The sequence below is a fragment of the Astatotilapia calliptera genome, chromosome 19 (assembly GCF_900246225.1).
Source record: "Astatotilapia calliptera chromosome 19, fAstCal1.2, whole genome shotgun sequence".
In the NCBI taxonomy this organism is placed as follows: domain Eukaryota; kingdom Metazoa; phylum Chordata; class Actinopteri; order Cichliformes; family Cichlidae; genus Astatotilapia; species Astatotilapia calliptera.
In genome coordinates this window covers 12,962,683-12,982,760 of record NC_039320.1, presented here as the reverse complement: position 1 = coordinate 12,982,760, position 20,078 = coordinate 12,962,683, and the positions used below count along the sequence as shown (strand labels likewise).

Sequence of the window (20,078 nt, the reverse complement as noted above, 5' to 3'; positions counted from 1 at the left end):
ATGCTCAGAGTGGCAATTATAGACGTTTTAATTTGCCAATTTAGCAGCAGGCAGGCTCTCAAAATGTGTTTTCCCTCCCCAGTGCTTCATTGAAAGCTATAAAATAAAAACACGGAAAGTTGCTTAAAATAAATCAGCACCTTTACAACTAATGTAATGGAGCAAATATGCATGTAAATCTGGGCTGGGTAGATTAATTAGAAACATACTAGGAAAAGATTACAATCAAAAATACAATCAAATGGCTGATTTCTCTCTTTAATGAATAATCAAGAAGGAATGTTTATGTTGCTTAGTGAAAATAATATAGCAATCATGGCCTTATTAACTCACTGGCAAATCCATTCATCCATCCATGATGGGGGTAGGGGGTGTGGGGTGGAGTGGGGTTACTGGAAACTATCCTGTTGTTTAGACTGTGGGAGGAAGTTGGAGTACCTGGAAAGAACCCAAGCAAATGTAGGAAGAACATGCAAACTTCACACATCAGAACTGTGAGACAACAGAAGTAGATTCATAAAGTAAAACAAAACAGTCCTAAATCAACTAAAATCTTCATATTTTAGATTCCACAAAGAATCCACAGTGCACGTCAATGTTAGACTTGCTGTTTGATGGTTAGCATTTTAAAAAGAATGTGCTTCATGTGTCCTCTCCAAGCATTTTTTTCAGTCAAGAGTTTATTAGCAAAAAGTGTGATTAAACTGTCTGTGCTCATTAAAGTTGTTTACAATGTCACAAGTATATGTATCTACAGTAGATATGTGTATCTTGCCCAAACACAGGAAAAAAATGAAGGTCAAAAAGACAAATGTTTTAAATTAATAAATATTCTTAGTGTCAGGGAGACAAAGGGTGGAGGCGGTGGTCCTCATTTCTATTCAAGATGGGTGTGCAGAGGAAACTTGGCCAGTTTAAAGTTGAAACCTTGAAGCGTTACCTAATGATCTGAGTCACCTTCACTCCATTTAAATAAACTATATCAATACATATTGAAAAGGGAAGATTGTGTTAGCCTGTTTAAGTTGCTTTGCTGGCTCTTTTCATCTTCTTTTCAAGCTCTTTTGGTTAACGATCCTGGCACCTGCCAATATAAATTAGGACTGCTTTTCACATTTTGAAGCTGTGGATCTGTATTGAGATACCTTTCAGGAGGGAATAAATCCTGTGAGCCATTATAGGCAAAAGAACAAAGTATTTAGCTGAATTGAGGATGTTTTTGGGGGCACTGTTGTCCTGACAGTAGTTGTTGTCATGCCAAAATGACTGAATCAATTTGTGGCATAAGGCCACTTTTGCCCCAGGGATGTTTCTTTTTTTCCTTTTTTTTCAATTTTACACTTCATTTCATTTTTACATTAAACATTAGATATTACTGTCTGCTCAGTGTCTGAATGGCACCAAAGTAACATTACCTGGGGGTAGAAAGATGCACTATACTCATGACAGCCACCAGCCAATATCACAGAGGGATGCATTTTAAACTTAACCTGGCTCGCTGCTGGACAACACATCCACCAACCTCCAAGGAAAAAAAAAAAAAAAAAACTCCAGATGGCCAATCTGACTGTGTCATCCAAACTGGAGTAAACATGCTCATACTTCTCCATGCCTAGACGTCAGGGATATATAACATAGTTTGAAGTTATAAGCAGGCCAAAGAACTTCTTAGCCCACTTTTAGAGTTATTACAGTAAAATAATGAAAGTTGCAGAAGAAACATTTAAATAATAAGCTCACATTATGGGTTAAATACATGTTGATACCCAACCAGCCATGGCTTTATCAACCAACCGTCCCTGGCAAAAAGTAAAAGAAATAAAAATATAACTATAATGGATGGAGTAGACTTTTAAAAAAGTGTAATACTTTTATTCATTTGTTGAGTTGGTTGAAATGTGGTGACTCTGAAGGCCAGGGCCAAGTTACAAACTGTTCTCAATTTATGAAGTGGGGTATGGAAACATACACACCTATCACCCACAAAGTGCCAATATAGTAAACTCCAGTACGTATCTGTTGCTTTATAGACAATTGTATGTTGTAATAATAATAGTAATCGTCATAATAATAATATAGGGTTGACACAAAATCATAAGACACACTTTATTCACCTAATGACGCACCAGTGTATGTATGGATGCCATTTGGAAATCACTTCACTGTAGATTTTGCAGTCGTGCTTGGACAGAAAGGCCCTAAAAATAACCGATTACAGAAAAATTGTCAGCTCTATGACAAGTTAAATCAACGAGAGGCTTTAAGATTGCAGTGGAATAGATTAAGTCACCATTATGATCAATTAATGACAGTGGAACAAAAATTACTCCCTTCTGGTTTTGTTCTGTCTGCATTCGTATCATATAAAGAATGGAGTAAAGTCTTTGAATGAAATCAATAGGTAGGCACCCAAGAAATGATCAAATCATCAGTTCATAGTATTTGGAATTTGTATGGAAATTTGTTAGAACTGGTGTATGAGTTATGACCAAAATGTATTTTTTGAGATGCCGGTGACCTTTGACCTTCCAACTCTTAAGTGAATTACGGAGGCCAAATTGTAAATAATTTAAAATATTTTTTTGCAGTGTATTTATTTTTATGAATATGATACTGTCGGGCAATCCGAAAACATAATTATTTAGGTCATGGCTGCTGCTATTGTGTAGGTATACACATTTCAAGGTCTTGCTTGAAGGATTCAACACAAGATCCTTGTATGTGTGCTCAAAAGCAGACAAATACCACTCAGTACACATCCCTCACCTGCCTTGCAATTTTCTTCTGTCTGTTATCTCCAGTGCTTTCAGTGTAATGACGAGTGTGTATGTTCTGAAGCTTTGAAGCTCTTTAAACTGCACTGGCTGGATGAGTGGTCACAGATATGGAGGGGAAACCACACGGACTGCATAATGACAGTGTGTGTGTTTCGATAAACCCTTTTCTCACGGGCACTAGAACCACCCTGGCAGAAAATGTGATTACACTTCTCAGCGGGAGGTGCAGTGTAGCATGTTGTTGCGGGGGGTTTACCTGGCTTGTCATTGAGACCCATGTTTGTCTCTTACCTCAGCCCACTAACATCTTTGTGACGCGTGTAAGTCCGAGGCAGATTGCGGAGGAAGAATTTATGTGTGATTTTTTTTTCCTCTGTTGTTTTTTCTTTTTTTTAAAGTTGAACGTGAGTCAGTTAATAATGACTGAATGATGCGTAATGTGGATGACAGGATGACAGCATGTGTTGTAGCCTCACTGGTGTAAACTGACTATTAAGTTAAAGTGAACTGAAATATGAGTGAATGAAGAAACCAACATGCTGTGGTCACAAAGTGGGTTTTTAGTTTGAGCCAGAATGGTAAAAGCCTGCCAGCTCCCAACAGCTCTCGTGACTGAAACACACTTTCCTGAAAAAGAGAAAATGAATAACTCACTTACAGTGTGCCAGAGTAGACATAGTAGATGTATGATAGCTGATATTTAAAGTCTTTCTTTTCTTTTCTTTTTTTTAATGCTTTACATTAATGGTTGAAGATATCCTTTTAGCAAGCCCAACATCTGAAAGCCCATAGCTTTGCCTTTGATGTTTAGGGATAATGCTGGTGTTTCTCTTGTCAACGAATGTTATGAAAAGATCAATAATGCCTTAGTTCCTCTCTTGATATTTTACCAGTGGCTTTTAGTTCCTACTGAAAAACATATCTTTCAAAATGAACGACAAATATACAGTTTCCTCATGTGAAATGGTCAAGTACAGAGCACAAGACACTGTTCTGCAATTAAAATAAGTGGAAGTCTTAGCTTGAAGCACATACTGAAAAAATGGGGTGGGAATGTAAGAATATCCATTTAACTGCCATTGCAATTACTTGGAAAGAACCCCAGTGAGAAGCTGAACGTTAAAAACAAATCCAGAGCTAACCAATGCCTGCTAGAGGAATAAAACTGAAACCTACTTGCAAGTATTTTGGTCATGTCCCCAAGGTGATGATGTTGTGAGCTGAAATCTTGTTTTCATAATGCTTTTTAATATAAATAATATTTGGGGGAGGGTGGAAGAGTGGTGCAGTTTTCACTCCTGTTGTCTCACAGCAAAAGCGCTTCTAGTTGGACTTGTTGGCTGGGTCAGGCCTTTCTCTGTAGAGTTTGCATGTTCTACATGTGCCTGTGTGGACTCTCTCAAGGTCTTTTGGCTTATAGGTAACATACATTTCACAAGGGAATAAACAAGCAAACTTTGTCCGTTTTACTTGTAGTCTTGTAGTACTATTTCATTTTGTCTTATTTCTTAATATGTACTTGGTTGCTCTAATAGTAAAATGATAGAGTAATTGTAGGAGGTAACAGGTAAGAGATACAGCTGATAAATCTGGAATTACAGTAAGTCTAAAAGTATGTTTCTCCGTCCCTATTTTGAATAATATATTTCTTAGCCACTGGCCTTGATAATAACATGAATAAACCCTTCAAATGAATCATAAAACATCTTAATTTGGATATACTTGGTAAAACTTTCCACTGTACATTCTGTCATTTTTGTCAGGCACTGGTTTGGGACACCGTGTGTTTCCAGGTTTCAAGCATGAATGCCAATCAGTGAGCCACGTCTGGAGTTTGAAGCGAACAGAACATTTCATTAAAATCTTCATCAGTCTCTGTTTTGTTCTCATGTTATTTTCTTCCAGACGGCAATCTGTTCTGCCAGACCTCAACTCCTCAAAGTGAAATTTCAAAGAAGGCAAATGAAATGGAATTTATTCATTTTACTTGATGCCATACTGAGATTAAGCACCCAGATTCAATAGTTTGTCTTTCAAATAATGCTCCAAAAATCAACAGCCCTATTTAATTGAATATATGGATTCCAAGATTGACCTTCTTTCTTTTTTTAGAACTAGTTATCTTTGCTAGGAACTTGAAAATGCATTATATTACTGACAATTCGTTTTTTCAGTGAGCAGAGTTTTGCTATAATATCCACAATATCCAGGTATTTTCATTAAAGACTTGTGATCCCTTTTTCTTATTACCAACTATTAAACAGGAAATAATGCTTCATAGCAAAATCCGATCCATAAAATTCAAACAAAGAACCAGTGAAAAACTTTACACGATAACACATTTGTCTTCAGAAGACATTGGTCTCTAGTGGGTGTTGCAATTATGACAGGGATAAAGGAGGAAGCGGAGTGATATTTTTAGTAACAATTTCTAACCAGCTTCAGCATTGCTGATTGTCTAGATCACAGCCTTCCTCCTCAGTCTGTATTTTCAGGTTCGAGAGGTGATGGTGAAAAGTCATATCTTCTCAAGATCACAGTTTATTTCCTGTTTGGACCTTCATGTTTTGCACTTTTTTCCACTTAGATTCATTCATTTCATTTTTATTTGCTGGTGAAGTTTAGTCACAAAAATCTCAGTTGGGTTTAGTCCAAATAAGGATCTTTTACTAAAATATGCCCCTAATGTTGCTATAAGCTACATACGTCACTGAAATCATGCCAAATTGCATAGAGTGTGAGAACATCCTGCACATATCTGTGACATGGCAGTGGCTTAGAAACTACGACATAGTCCTGGGACTAAGAACAAGCTGGTTTTGTAGAAACTACAAAGTCTAGACTGTAGGTCAAGGTGGATTTGCCCTGATGATGATACACCTGTTGGTCAGGATTGTTTTGTTCTTGTGCCAAAACCTAATTAAACTTTTCCCATTGCACAGTCACATAATAATATCACTACATATTATGTCCACAATGCCTGAAGATTATTCAAATAGCAGTGAAATGGTTTCTCTGAGCACCTATGACATCAAGCTGTTTTCTTCATTGCCTGCTGGTTCACTAGATTTGATTTCAGCTGCTGAAACAGAATGTCCCCTCACTACCACTTCATTAAGCTGCTGATTTTACATTCATATTAAGTTCATATTTGTAAATGAACTATTTAAAGATCAATTTGATGGTGACTGAAACACGGAAAGAGGAGCAAACAGATTTCAAATGCATTATACATTTTATTAATAGGCTTGTTGTGTTGTTATAATGAAACTCTGCTCTCCTGGCATCTTTGAAAGTCTCAATTCCCTCAGTCATTTTCCAAGCCTGAATGGGCATCACAGCAGGTTATTTGCTCTAAGCAGTGTCTTTAAATGCAGACAGTTAATGACAGCAGGTCAATAATGTGTTATTTGCATTCCCTGGCTGCTGTGCCTTAAAGGCTAATAATGACATTATAACCGGGGAAATCTCAAATGATCAGCATCAACCCACCACACACCTTCTCAGATCATTTCACCTTAAATATTCCAGGAAGTCAGATCAATTCTCTTAGGTAAGTATGTGGTGCATGCTGTGTTTGGTAACACTGAGACTGACAGGTCAAGTCCAACTGGGGACCAGCTAAAAGCTGAGGTTGTTCTTTTTGTAGGATTCCTTGGTCTTGTGACAACTGTTGATGAGCAAAATCTAGCCTGGATGGAAAATACAGCTAGTAGTGCTCTTGGACACCTTCAATTCACCAGCCTGTCATTGTGAGATGATGAGGAAAGGGGATGCAGGAGAAAAATGAACCTGAATGAAACAAGGTGTGTTATGAGACATTGAAGACAGGCAAGAAGAGAACAGTAGATAAAAAGGGGTTTCAGTGAAAGGGAGCATTGACTAGCTATGAAAAGATGGCTACCCATCCCTGACCCTGGTTCTGCCGGAGGTTTGTTCCTGTTAAACAGGGATTTTTCTTTCTCACGGTCTCCAAGTGCTCGCTCATGTGCTTGGTCATGTGATTGTCTGGGTTTTCTCTGTATTATTGTATAGTCTTTACCTTACAATATAAAGAACCTTGAGGTGATTGTTCCCGTGATTCGGTTCCAGAAAAATACAAAATTGAAACTAGAGAATTTGGATCGTTTGGCTTTTGTGTAGTTAGGCAAGATTCAGTAAGAATCTGGTATGAGGCGCTAACCCACACCAGCCCCATTAGGGTCTATTCCCTCCTGTCAGCAGTCTTTCCAGGCTGTCATCTGGTCTTTCCCTGATTGTCAGCTGCCCTTTTGCAGCGGTCACTGGATCACTCCAGAGTTCTGATTCAGTAAGAAGGACTAGATGTTACAGTCCCTGATAATGCATTACTTTAGATGGAGAGACTCTTGAGGAAAGGCAGCCCAGAAACTTTGTCGCAGCACGCATCATTGTGTGCCCTGAGCTAGAATCTAATATTGGGTGTGGCTGGCTAAGCTCTAGACTGGGAACTGCTACTGGTTGGATTTGACTGAGTTTCGATCTGGAGACTATGGGGGAGTCTGTACAACAATGAACTTCGAATTGGGTGCTGATGCCCTGAGGACTGTGGGGATTCTCCTGCCTCTGGACTTCAATTGACTGATTTGACTTACTTATTAAAAAGCAAGAGAGAAGTGATACTCCCTAAAGGATAAGTGGAATACCAATATGTTTGTTATCAATGTAGAAAAGAAAGAGTCATTAATTTTCTGAACATCACTTACAGCAAGACCATGTTTTCAAAGCACACTCTTAGAGATTATATTGTTCACTGTAGAGGGCATATAATGCATGTAAGAACAAAAAAATGGTTATGCATGATATCCTGCATTAAGTCTGTAATGCAGCACATACATGAATCTGTGCCCAAACAGATTCATAGACACGCATTCAAACACACCCACACTCTTACTCCCACAGACGGCAAAGACATAGCACAGCTTCCAGACTGTGTGTTTAGAAAGGCAAACAGCTTGTAGGGACAACTGGTCGCAAAAAATGAAAGAAAAGAGACAAATAATGTGCATTAAGTCATTGCAGAGATTATAATGTCACTCGGGAGCTGCAGCCCTGCACAAACACCCTGCTGTGCTCTATTTCAATAATTTTCCATAAACCAATCTAATCTCCCTCCCTCCTACACTGTGTTTTAAGAAGATTTTATAGGCTTTTGTTTGAGAAGCAGATAATTCCTTATAAATCATAATAGCGCTCCCTGAATTGTAAAAGGTTTCTCAGCTTAGTGGCATGATTGGTTCACAGCAAGTATGCATGATAACACCTGTATTGTTTGCGATGGACTTCAGATGGCCTTATTTCAGACCACACAATACAAAGTTATTTTCACACAGACATATATCTGACATGTACGATATGAAGTGTGATTCGTCACCGCATGTGTTCTTCCTAATTAAAATAGTCCTTAGCAGAAGTATATTGCAATTGAACTTTGGTGACCTTTTCATTTTTGGCTTCTTATATACTTCTCTTTTATTTTGTCCAGGCTAATTCTTCACCTTGCACTTTGAGTGTGAATGTGTGGCCTTGAGATATTTCCAAGGGACCATATGGCAAAATACCGCACAATATAGGTAAGATTTGATCTCGTTTTGTCAATTTTTGTGTCGGAGACAGGAATAGTTTTAGTCCTTGACCTTTCTTTTCCCAGCACACATACAAAATGAGGGCTTGGCAGGATATCCACTATTCAAAAGATATTTAATCCAATAAATATTATGGAAATGTAAGAAAGACATGATAGTGCACAGTGTTTCTTTTTATAGTGTATGTAACCTTTCTCTCAATGGCTAAAAAAGAAACTACAGTGTTTAATACCCTGTAGTTTCTTTCAGTGAATTAGCAGCTATGTCAACATATTCGACTGTCTCATTAAGTGTATAGCTCACTGTCATCAAGTGAAACCTCTTTTCTCTCATTTCCATTAAATTCATTCCCACATACAGCTGTTACCCCATACCTAAATGCCCTGAGTAGGAAATCCCAATTTGACTCCTACCAGACTCTTACAGCCATTAGTGAGCATTTCTTTTCTTCAAAGTCTTGAAATAAAGTGAAACTGTCAAAATATATCCTAAAAATTTCCATAACAGATATGGAGAACATAAACAAGTCAAACAGTCTAATAACACTGCCCTCCACATATTAGGCCTTGCATATTATTTAGTCATTGCAGGCACAAAGTATTCTAGTTTTCACCTGTCATGTACATAGCCTGTCTTAGCTGCCAAAAAGGTGAATTAAATGGACTTAAAAGTGTTGCGTTCTTGCACAATTAACCACCTACCAAAACGTGTGTGCTATATTTCTGTTTTTACAGAGTAATTTTTAGTATGGTCTGTCGGTGAAAAGGTTTAATAACTACATTAACATCATATTGATGATCTAAAGTGACGCACCACCAATTTTACACACACACACACACACACACACGGGTCATTGCTCGTAATATTACTGCTGTTCACGTTGTGAAAATAGTTGCATAATATCTTCAGTGACTCAGCAGGGAGCCTTTCAAAGTTTGAAAGAGAAAACCCTGATGATTTCTAAATTCAGAGACAAATGCCTACAAAGTAAATGTAAGGTGGGTAAATACATAAGCAGTGAGATGATATTATTTGGATGCACTGTGGGAAATATTCCACCAATTTTGCATGTCAGAGTACATCTACTCAGGAAATTATTACCCTGCATTTGAAAACAATTGAATATCTTCTGAGACCCTGCAGAACTTTGACAAAATTACTCGATAGATAAACAATCCTATTGGCTGAGTGTTCATTAAAGTGTTATACCGAAACATTCACAATAGCAAAGGAGAAACCATTCAGCTTTGCTCCAAATCAGTCTCAAGGTTGCCTGTGTTACATTTTTGTCACTCACCTACCTATTCATCTTGATTTTCTTGTCTGAAGTCCCTGTGAAATATGAATACAAAAATGGGCAGTAACTGTCTGTTTCCAGTGAAACTACGACAGTCCCGCTCCTGACAGAACAATGTTGACACAATAGCTATTCGGGGGCTTTAAGCGTTATCACATAATCTTGATCAGCAGATGGAAGTGCCCACTTGTTCAAATTTATATTTGAGTTACAGGGTGATGCACAAAGCACTCAAAGAGTTATCTGGAGTGATTTTTGGATTGACAGACTTGGAATTATCATAGAAACAAGCATTAAGAAAGCCAATGTTAAGGATGCCAATATCATGCCTATACAATTAGTATAGGAAAAAATAAACACCACTTGCTGTTTCCACCACAGACTCTCTATATAGGTTCATGTATTCATGTCCCACCAATTAATTACACTGATTTGCAGTTTTTAGACTGTACCAACTTTAACTTTTCCAGCTAAGGTCCCAAATTGGAAGCAGCGAGACTAAAGTAAAAAAAAAAAATGTAAAAACTTACAGTAATGCAAACAAAGATGAATTCACACGTGAGCAAATGTTAGATGATTAAGCTACAAGGAATGCAGGAGGGATAGCAAGTGTCAATCAATCACCACATACCAAGCGTCAAAGCCTTAACTTCCCAGTAATAGTACAACAATATTCAAAATGACCTCCGCCATCAAACAGGGAGATGCTAAAATTAGCCAATCAAGATGGTAATGACTTGTTGAAAAAGAGGGTGACTAGCTGTGATTATTCTGAATGGAGTTCATTTGGTGTGAAGGATTTTTTTGGTGTCAATATTTAGTAGCTGTTCAGTCTGAAACACAATCAAATAAAAATGCTGATTTTGCAAATAAATTCTTAAGGGAACTATGCAAAGTTTTCCTGGGTCAGGGGTCAGCAGTTAGCTGACTAACTTATTTGCCTTATTTCTTGTATATATGCTAAAGTTAGTGTTCCAGGTTGCTTTTTATTGCCTAAGTAGGTATCAGTCTACTCAAAAGTCACACAAGAATGTTCTCCAAATGTTAAATTCCTTTAAAGGTTAAATTCCTGACCAACCTAAAGAGTTACACAACTGACTGAGAAGGATTACTTAGAAGGAGTTGGAACAGGGACGTAACTGAAAATTAGTGCATTTAGTCACTTTAGTGATACACTGACTAAATACTTTTAATATAGCATTTTAGTTTGTATTTGTATATTTGACAACTCAAATTATTTCTCAGTTTAGGACATATTTGCCCTCTCTTATACTTACTCACAGAGCTTTTTTTATTTTTTTAATTACTTGCACAATGGGATTCTGATGGCTATAAATGTGCTGAAAAAACTGACAGTGTGCATACTATGAACCATTTGTAGCTGTCTGATGAGTTGTTAAATGCAGACACCCATTATTCCACCTATACATCTGAATATAACATTAAACGTATGAAGAGGTTGCAGGTGCAGCAGAGTGTGATGATGATTATGGGTGTGATTCTATGATTATAAATGCTTCAAAATGAGGCTTCTGCTGTGAAAGTGATGTCACTGAGCATCAGTCTGGAGCCTCTGTGAAAGCTGTCCTACTTTCTTGATGCACACTTTAAATCCATCATGATATGCAGGAGATTCAATGCGATGCTCTTAGGCTTTTGACACTTTATTCTGGTTCACTCAGAAGGAAATGAAGCTCGTGAAAAAAATAGAGATATTTGAAGACATGCAGAATTATTTCCACTTTTTCTATTTTTATATCATTACTTTCTCCATTTGGCCTCAGTCTTAGTAAGCCCTGCAATGAAACAAAGCAATGCTTACATTCAGAGCTGCGGGGGATTTGTTTTCATCCAAAGTACGTCCAGCTTAGAGCATACAGTACTTAAAGAGAATGGATTTGTGTCTGGTTTTTGTTGGCACTGAGAGAATCAAACTGTTACAAATCATTTGAAGCTGGTACTTTGGCTCTGACATACCTTTTTTATACATCTAACACAGGTTTGGATTGGATGGATTTAATACAGTGTAATGTGATTATATTAATGCCCATAATATAAAGTAAAGTGCAGTTGTACAAGATGATTCATAGGTGTCTTTTGTGACGTGGAAGATGGTGCGTCACATATTTTCATTAATATCTTTTTTTGGTGAAAAGGAAACTCCTGAGGCTGAGAAGATAAAACACAGATAGATGAGGACATATTTTTAGACCTCACTGAGTGAAAGCTTGCTAAATCATTTTTGACCAACAGTAAGGGGAGCCGACAAGCTCTGACTCAGTAATTGCATTCCTCTTTGGAATGTCTCTGGAAATCCATCATGCATTGTTTCTGTTAGTTCCCCCTTTTCATCCCAGGATTCCAAGAACACTGAAATGTTAATGGAAACTGTTGGCACACATGCTACAGATGTTAACTTTCAAATTACAGGAGCCTTGCTATAGTCAGATAACATCTACATTTTCTCTTGTACTTAATTGCAATCTGCTTCAAATTAATCATCTGATAACTAAGTAAGATGAACAAATGTACAATAAGTATCACAACCTCCAAGCTGTAATTTATAATGAATATTCTATATAAACTTTAAGCCCAGTGGACATGTGCATTGTGAAGGAAAGCAGCCATCACCCAAATCCACATCTACTAATCCCTGTGCAGCACTTCTTAGCTCTCTAAGAGTATATCTCCTATCTTTTTGTAGGAGTCTTTGCTTTGCAAGTTTAACGTTTTGAATAACTCACAACAGTGACGAGCAGAAATTGTAGCATCTAAAATGGTAGATGTTTTCCATGTTCTTTGTTGCTAGCTTAGCATACAAGAGGCATAGGGAAATGTGGTTAACCTGGGTTTGTCAACAATCTAATGCTCACTAAAACAGAAAAACAGCCCGCTGAAACACAAAAATCACACAAAAAGAAAAATCTGTCAAATGTATTTGCTATTCTCTAACATGTTAAGATTGGCATGGTCTTATAATGTAAGTTAGCTAAGCTGACTTAAACAACCTCTGTTTTCTATTGTGAATGACAATTTTAAGAAATGCAAATATGTTTGGAAAACAACCTATCAAAGGAGCTTTGATTTGGTGAATCCTCTTGAAAATTTGAGAAAGAGGCCTCTGTTTCTTCCCATGGCTCCCTAGGAAAACCTAACCACTTATTATTTCTGCCTGAAAATATGATATGCCATGACAGAGTAGATTTTGTCACAGTTAGGTTGTCAGGATTGAATCTGTTCACAGCCTAAAATTCAAAACATGTCTGATACAATGTCGTCTGCTGCTACAGTCACAGATGTTACACAGAAGTACTGAATGGATGAAAACAGGTGGTCATCATCATCAGTGTGTAAAATTAAAATCAATTTGATCTTGTAAAATAATGCACTCTATCTACTAAGTGCCATAGCAGTACACCTATTTTACAGGTCTTGGAAATTGTCCATGTTTGGCTCTTTCTACTACCATTCAAAGTACAAATCAAGGCCTTCTAGCTTGAAAAAAAAACCTCCTCACACATACTTGGTGTGAACACACTCTGAGTGTTTGTGTCTTGCAGCTGAGCGGCCACATGCATCGGCAGGAAGAAAGAGGCAGGTGTGATGACAGGAGGGAGGGCTGGTGGTAGAGGGGGGTTGGGGTGATCAGGAAATGGTGTAGGGAAATCTAATTTATTTTTCATACGCTGCTGAGATGGAATGTCATATATCATGCTATGCAGCAATTTTGTGCCCGTCCCAGGCTCACAAAAGATGAAAGAAAAGTGATCAAAGATACCGAGGGAGAAGTCAGCTGCTGGAGTTGCTATGGGATCCACTTCCAGTGAGAACAACATAAACTGTGTTGAATTACTCATCCAGTCGCTATTGGTTTTTAGTGTGGCACAATTCACTTCAAACATCAATGTTAGAAACTTCAACAATCTAACATCCTTTGGGTGAAGCATACACATTTTCTTAGATACGCAATGCTTTTACATTTTTATTGCATAATCAGAGATAAAAAGATTGAATGAAAATTGGACTAATCTACAGACAGAATGAACTAGATGTGTTAAAGAAACATCTGCACTGCCTTTTGATTGAAACTTAAAAAAAGAAAAAAGAAAAAGAATAGCTTGCTAGGTTTTATTTAGACCACAGACTGTGTATAAATAAGCCCATGTTTAATGGTCATCAGATTTGCATTGCAAACACAGCCTGAATATACACTTGCTGGCAACTTCTATTGTATTGAAATCTGAAGACTGTGGAGTGCATTTGAGTAAAGTCAACTCATGGTCTTTCTCAACAAGCTCATTTGAAATGATTTGAGCTTTGAGCTTCGCCACATGTCAAGAAAATATTCCCACACCATTACACCACCAGCAGCAGCCTTTGAGACAAGACAGGACTGATCCATGTTCGTTATGTCAAACTACGGGTTTGAATTTTGTTGCAAAAATCAAGACTCAACAGACTAGGCAATGTTTCCAGTCGTCTGTTGTCCAATTTTGTTGAGCCTGAGTAACTTGTAGCCTGCGTTTCTTATAACTGACAAGAGTGTCCAGATATAAGAAAGAGGGTTTTATATGCTGTGAGGTTAAAGATGCTCATCTGCATACCCTGGTAGTAATAAGTATATCTGAGTCTCTGTTGCTTTCCCATCAACTTGAAAGAGTCTGACCATTCACCTCTGACCTCTGGGATCAACAAGGCATTTTATTTCCAGAGAACTGCTTCTCACTGGATATTTTTGCTATTACAGCCAATTCTCTGTAAACCCCAGAGATGGTTCTGTGGGAAAGTAGATTGTAGATCAGCACTTTCTGAGTTGCTTAGACCAGCTTGTCTGGCAGTAACAACCATGCCATGTTCAAAGTCGCTCAAATCACCTTTCTTTCCCATTCTGATTCTGCTCAGTTTGAACTTCAGCAGGTCGTCTTGACCATGTCTACATAACTAAATGCACTGAGTTGCTTCCATAAGATTGCCTAATTAAATATTTATGTTAACAAGCAGCTGACAGTAACAGTAACAAGTGTACCTAATGAAGTGGAAAGTGAGTGTGGATAAGTTTATGGCAAATCTGGTCTTCTCCTTGTTTGATCCTAAGTAAATACTTTCCTTATGAGGTGACAGTCTGTTTCACACGTTCAGTTTTGTAAGTAATAAACCCCACTGGAAAAAAAAAATAAGTTCACCATTTGAAAGTCCCTTGGGTTCCCACATCATGTCTGATTTCAAAATACCCAGGTGATGATAACCAAAACATTCAGCTCAAAGCTATCAGGTGAAATTTCACTAACCATGTGGTGCATCTTTATTCTGTGGTTTAGATACAGACTCTTCTTTATGTGTGAAGATCACTTGATTTTAAGGCTAAGACATGGAGTGAGTGAGTTTAAAACAAACCAAATGAAACCCTTTCCCATAAACTGAGAAAATGTAATGGCAGTAAGTGATTAAAATGGACAAGGAAAAACCTTTTCCTCGTTTCAGCCACACACATTGTTTCTATCACAAACCACTTTCAATTATTCTGCAAAGCTGCTGCATTTTTTAGTTTAATTATTAAACCATTGATGCTTCTGAGAGCTTTCAAATCTCCAAACATACCAAGGAATTGGCTGTGAATGTTGGCTTCTATGGCTTTTATGGCTCCTTTACTGTGTATCCTTTATGTGCTTTTTTTTGTTGTCGTCGTTGTTGTTGGCCTTGGGTTTTTTTGTTGGGTTTTTTTGCCAGTTTGTTCTGCTATAAAACCATTCTGCAAAATAATAATTTTCTATACAGATCTAACCCTATTTTCTCCCAACTTCCAGGAGACCACAATTGTGGCTCAAATGCGATACTGACCACTCTTTATGAAGTTGAATGACCCATCATCGATATTAACATAGTAAAAAAACACAATACAACCACCCATGCCACTCCTTTTCAATTACTTTGGTTTATTTCTACTTGCAGCTCCTTATTGATTGGCTGCAGCATTCCTCTTTCTAACCTTTTCCTTTTTTTTCTGCTTTGAGAATTTTCTCCGCCTTACTACACTCCAGAGATCAACCAATTACAGTATCTATATCAGGCTTAGAAGCTCTTTCTACTTCACTGGCGCCATGGAAAATGTTCTGATCTGCCCCATGTTCCACGTTATGATTTCCAAAGGAGATATCAAGATACATGTAGAGTATAGAGCATACAGCATCTTCACTGCAAGAAATGTCCTTTTAGCAGGCCATTTGTTCTCTCATGCCTAGTTCTTTTCTTCCCCCCGCTGATGTAGTTTGCTAGTGGGTGTGTTATTATCTTCAAACGAACAACTGATATGCATTTTGAACAAGTGTAATGTTACCCCACTGCCAGATACGGTACATCAGTCTAGTTTTCAATAGTACTAGATTAATTGATTGACTGATGCTTTTTTTTTTTCCCCAACACAACATTATTGCAGATCTAATTATCAAGGAACAACACTCAGCAAACCCACACAGCTCTTGTCTTTTGCTTTATGAAGATGAATAGAAACTAAATTAGTGAGGACTGTGGGTGGGTGTAACACTTGTTTTATCCCTATTCATTCTTTTCATTACTACATTCTGTCGCCTTCGACATTGCCCACGTCTGGTGCAACAAAATAAAAGTCTTTGAGTCTGTGTCAGAGCAACATGAATTTAATGAGCTCAAAGGTTTGCATTACTGATGGGGTTTTTTCTTTAAAGTGGACCTAATAAGCTTTTACGTATTTTCTGCAAAATACAGTATATCCTCTCACAATGGTTGCTGCTCCTATTAAGCATGGAAAGACTTTATCCAAATATTGACATCAATGTATGCCATTATAGGGGAAAATGTCAGGCTTCAGACTGTTTTAAATGCTTGATTTCATACATGTTTTTTCCCTCCTTGAATCTGTTTGATGTTGTCAGAGGGAGTATCCCTAATGTGGCGATTTGAGCACAGAAACTACATTTGTGTATCATGCAAAGTAACTTTTGTAAAGTCCAAAAATAAAATGTGAACTTGTCTCCTTTAAGATCTGTTGATTTCAAAATATCATCTTTATATTCAGATTCAGATTACTGATGACTGTTTTGGTATTTCACCTTTGGTAATTAAAAAAGAAGTGTGAGATCAGACTACAGGCACAGATCTCATTTGTCACCCTTAAATGTTTCGTTTTTTACAAGTCAGTTCAATGTTTAGGCTCGAGGATCTTTGTGAAATTTGGATAAATAATTAAGCGGCATCAGTGCTGTCTTAGAGATATCACATTTTAATTGAAAGCATGCATAACAAACCAGAACCAATGACTTTTTAAGACAAGTGTTTACAAGAAATACACCACAGAGTTGTATCATGGGAAATGTAAGTCCCAGTGTTCTTGGAGTTTAACACAGTCTCATTAAAGAGAAATTGTCTTTTCTTTTAAAGTGTTTTGGTTTTTGCTTCTTAAAATTCAGAAGCAGAAAAAAGTTGATGGAAAATAAAGTTTCCAAGTAGAATTTTTATGAAATGTCATCCACATTGTGGCTGACTGGTGTAGTTGTTATTGTCGTTATGAAGACATCAGCAAGTGCAGCTTCAAGTGACGCCTTTGAAAATCCAGAGCACAAAACGCGTTCTTGTGTTTAACGACGGATGTAGTTATCATCACTGAAAGGAAGTCATTAAAACCAGAAAAATGTAATGCAGACTGACCTGACTGTTCTTCATTTTAATCCTGGAAAACCCATCAATGCATTTGAAATGACCCTTTTACACAATTATTGCCATATGCCTCTAAATTGGAGTTTTCAGCAGTGCTTCATAATACAGGCAGGTATTTTGTAGAATCAAGTTTCTGTATATTATAACTATTTCAAGCTGGAAGTTGATCTAAACCAGGGGTAGGCAACTCCAGGCCTCGAGTGCCGGTGTCCTGCAGGTTTTAGATGTTTCCTTGATCAAACACAGCTGATTCAAATGGCTAAATTACCTCCTCAACATGTATTGAATTTCTCCAGGGGGCTGGTAATGAACTAATCATTTGATTCAGGTGTGTTGACCCAGGGTGATATCTAAAACCTGCAGGACACTGGTACTGGAGGCCTAGTGTTGCCTACCCCTGATCTAAACTTATTATTTATGTAGTTAAAAATTCAAAATCTTCAAACATTTCCAACATGATTTTCTCGTCCTTTATGGGGCGATCATGGCTTAAGAGTTGGGAGTTCGCCTTGTAATCGGAAGGTTGCCGGTTCGAGCCCCGGCTTGGACAGTCTCGGTCGTTGTGTCCTTGGGCAAGACACTTCACCCGTTGCCTACTGGTGGTGGTCAGAGGGCCCGGTGGCGCCAGTGTCCGGCAGCCTCGCCTCTGTCAGTGCGCCCCAGGGGGGCTGTGGCTACAATGTAGCTTGCCATCACCAGTGTGTGAATGGGTGGATGACTGGTTGTGTAAAGCGCTTTGGGGTCCTTAGGGACTAGTAAAGCGCTATATAAATACAGGCCATTTTACCATTTTAGTCGCAGCAGGGGTCACGAAGCTCAGTCAAGGTGAAGTTACAAACCCAGTTTTAGTTTAATACAGCAGGTCTTCTTACTTGATCAAAGCAGATGAATATTATTATTGCAGCATTCAACTGGATCAACAACAAGAATATTTCTTTATCGCTTGATGTAATTACTTATTACCACGGGATTACTTTGTGTTTTATTGACGTGTGATAATTAATGAGATTCAGTCCACAAATGAAACCCTCTGCAGCGGCACCCATCAGCTAAAGAAATTTGAATCAAACTAGGCCATCTCTGTTGCTCAAACCTGTTGCACACATTGAAGAGTTTCTGAAAAAGAGGAGAATTAATCAGCGCTAAGTTTTTGATCCCACTCCCCTATTCAGTGTGACAACCCCCCCCCCGGAGCTCAGCTAATGCTGCTAAAATTTGCACAAGCGGGCATGTGCTTTTGTCAGATGTGTTTTTCTCACTTTGGAGAGGAAGAAAAGTTGTTTTGCTGTTTAACACAGAGTCAAAAGGCAGAAGATCAATCCTGATAAGAAAGAGCATCTTTTTTGTGATACTGTATCATTTTTTTCCTCTATAAATCATTTGCAGTTTCAACTTTCTTCTTTTTCCTGGTGCTGTCCCTCACCTGTCTCCCCTCTGTGATTAGCTTTCAATTTCAGTACAACATCAAGTGTAGGGCTTTTGTGGACAAGTATGTAGACAGAAATATGGTAGTCCAACATGTTTCATTGCTTCTCATTGCATTATAGCTTCTGCATTATTTTTATGCTTTGGAAATGTTTTTGAGAGGAAAGCATGAGTCCAAGGTCTTCTTTTATCCCCCTGAACATGTTCTCACAAGTGCGTGGGAAAAATTGAGCACTTTTTCAAAAAGTGTCTGATTGAAATGACAGACAGAATAAAAAAAGGAACTAACTGGTGACAAATCCTCTTTAGTATATGAGGCCAGATGTCTCTTATGGTGCTGGAAAATATATTGTACAGTTATCAGAGTCTATGAGATTCAAATGCAGTGAGGACAAGAAATAAACCAACACAGAAAATCGAATCTAATTTAAATCTGAAAAGATGAAGAGAAGAAACACCACGAACACTTAACTACAAACATAATTCACAGGTGACATGTCCTCAGCATAGATTTTCAAAGTTAGTAAGATTTGTTCTCTTTAAAGTGAAGAAAGAATTGTTCCAGATCATTAATATTGTTAAAACATTTAAAGGACTCCTTTAAAAAGAGAACAATAAGGTACAAAAGAGCTAGAGTTTAGAATCAAACTGCTTTACGTGGTGCAGGAGTATAGGATTTTTGAAGTACTGTGCATCAATGACATCCTTCTGAGGGTACCTTGTCAAAAGAAGCAGTGAGCATCCAGCAAGGATCGATAAATGGATTTCAGGAGGCCTTCAGACTGAGTTTGACAGTACACACACTGCTCTTTCTGACACTTGCTTTGAATGTTGTATTTCAATCAATATACTTTACTGAATGGGCATCTATGGTCAGCACAATCATCCCCACAGCTTATCGAGCCACAGTGTGCATTATGTGCTCTGCAGCTGTAGTCGTAAAACCCAATTTTCATACTGATACTAATGCTACGTGTGATTTATCATTAGTCAGACCTTAAAGGATTATACCATTTGAACCATGGTGGTAATGCAATCGTAAAAAAAAGCCTGTTTGTTGTTAAGATAAATTAGTAGAACCTAGGCCAGACTTTATTTTGAAATGGTTACTTTTAGACATCTGTTTTCTGAACTGTGATGCAGCACAGGAAGAAGAGAATGTAGTGTGGAGAGAGCTGAATTAGAAATTTAACTCTAACAGATGACGCCAACAGAACAAAACAAAAAAAATAAAAAAATAAAAATAACAGAGTTGTGCCTTTGCCTTTGCTGCCTCCAGTATCACAA

At 37.8% G+C, this 20,078-nt stretch overlaps 1 protein-coding gene across 9 annotated transcripts in view; it reads left to right on the top strand.

Moving 5' to 3' along the window:
* Positions 1-20,078, top strand: part of LOC113012449 (leucine-rich repeat and fibronectin type-III domain-containing protein 2) — a 137,516-nt gene that overhangs the window by 92,001 nt on the left and 25,437 nt on the right. For 8 of the 9 annotated variants that reach the window (XM_026152670.1, XM_026152663.1, XM_026152668.1 and 5 more), the window contains one exon: positions 8,281-8,368. The exons of the other annotated variant lie outside the window; for it this stretch is intronic. The gene's annotated coding sequence lies outside the window, so the exon portion shown is untranslated. The remainder of the gene's footprint in view (positions 1-8,280; positions 8,369-20,078) is intronic. 9 annotated transcript variants of the gene reach the window in all.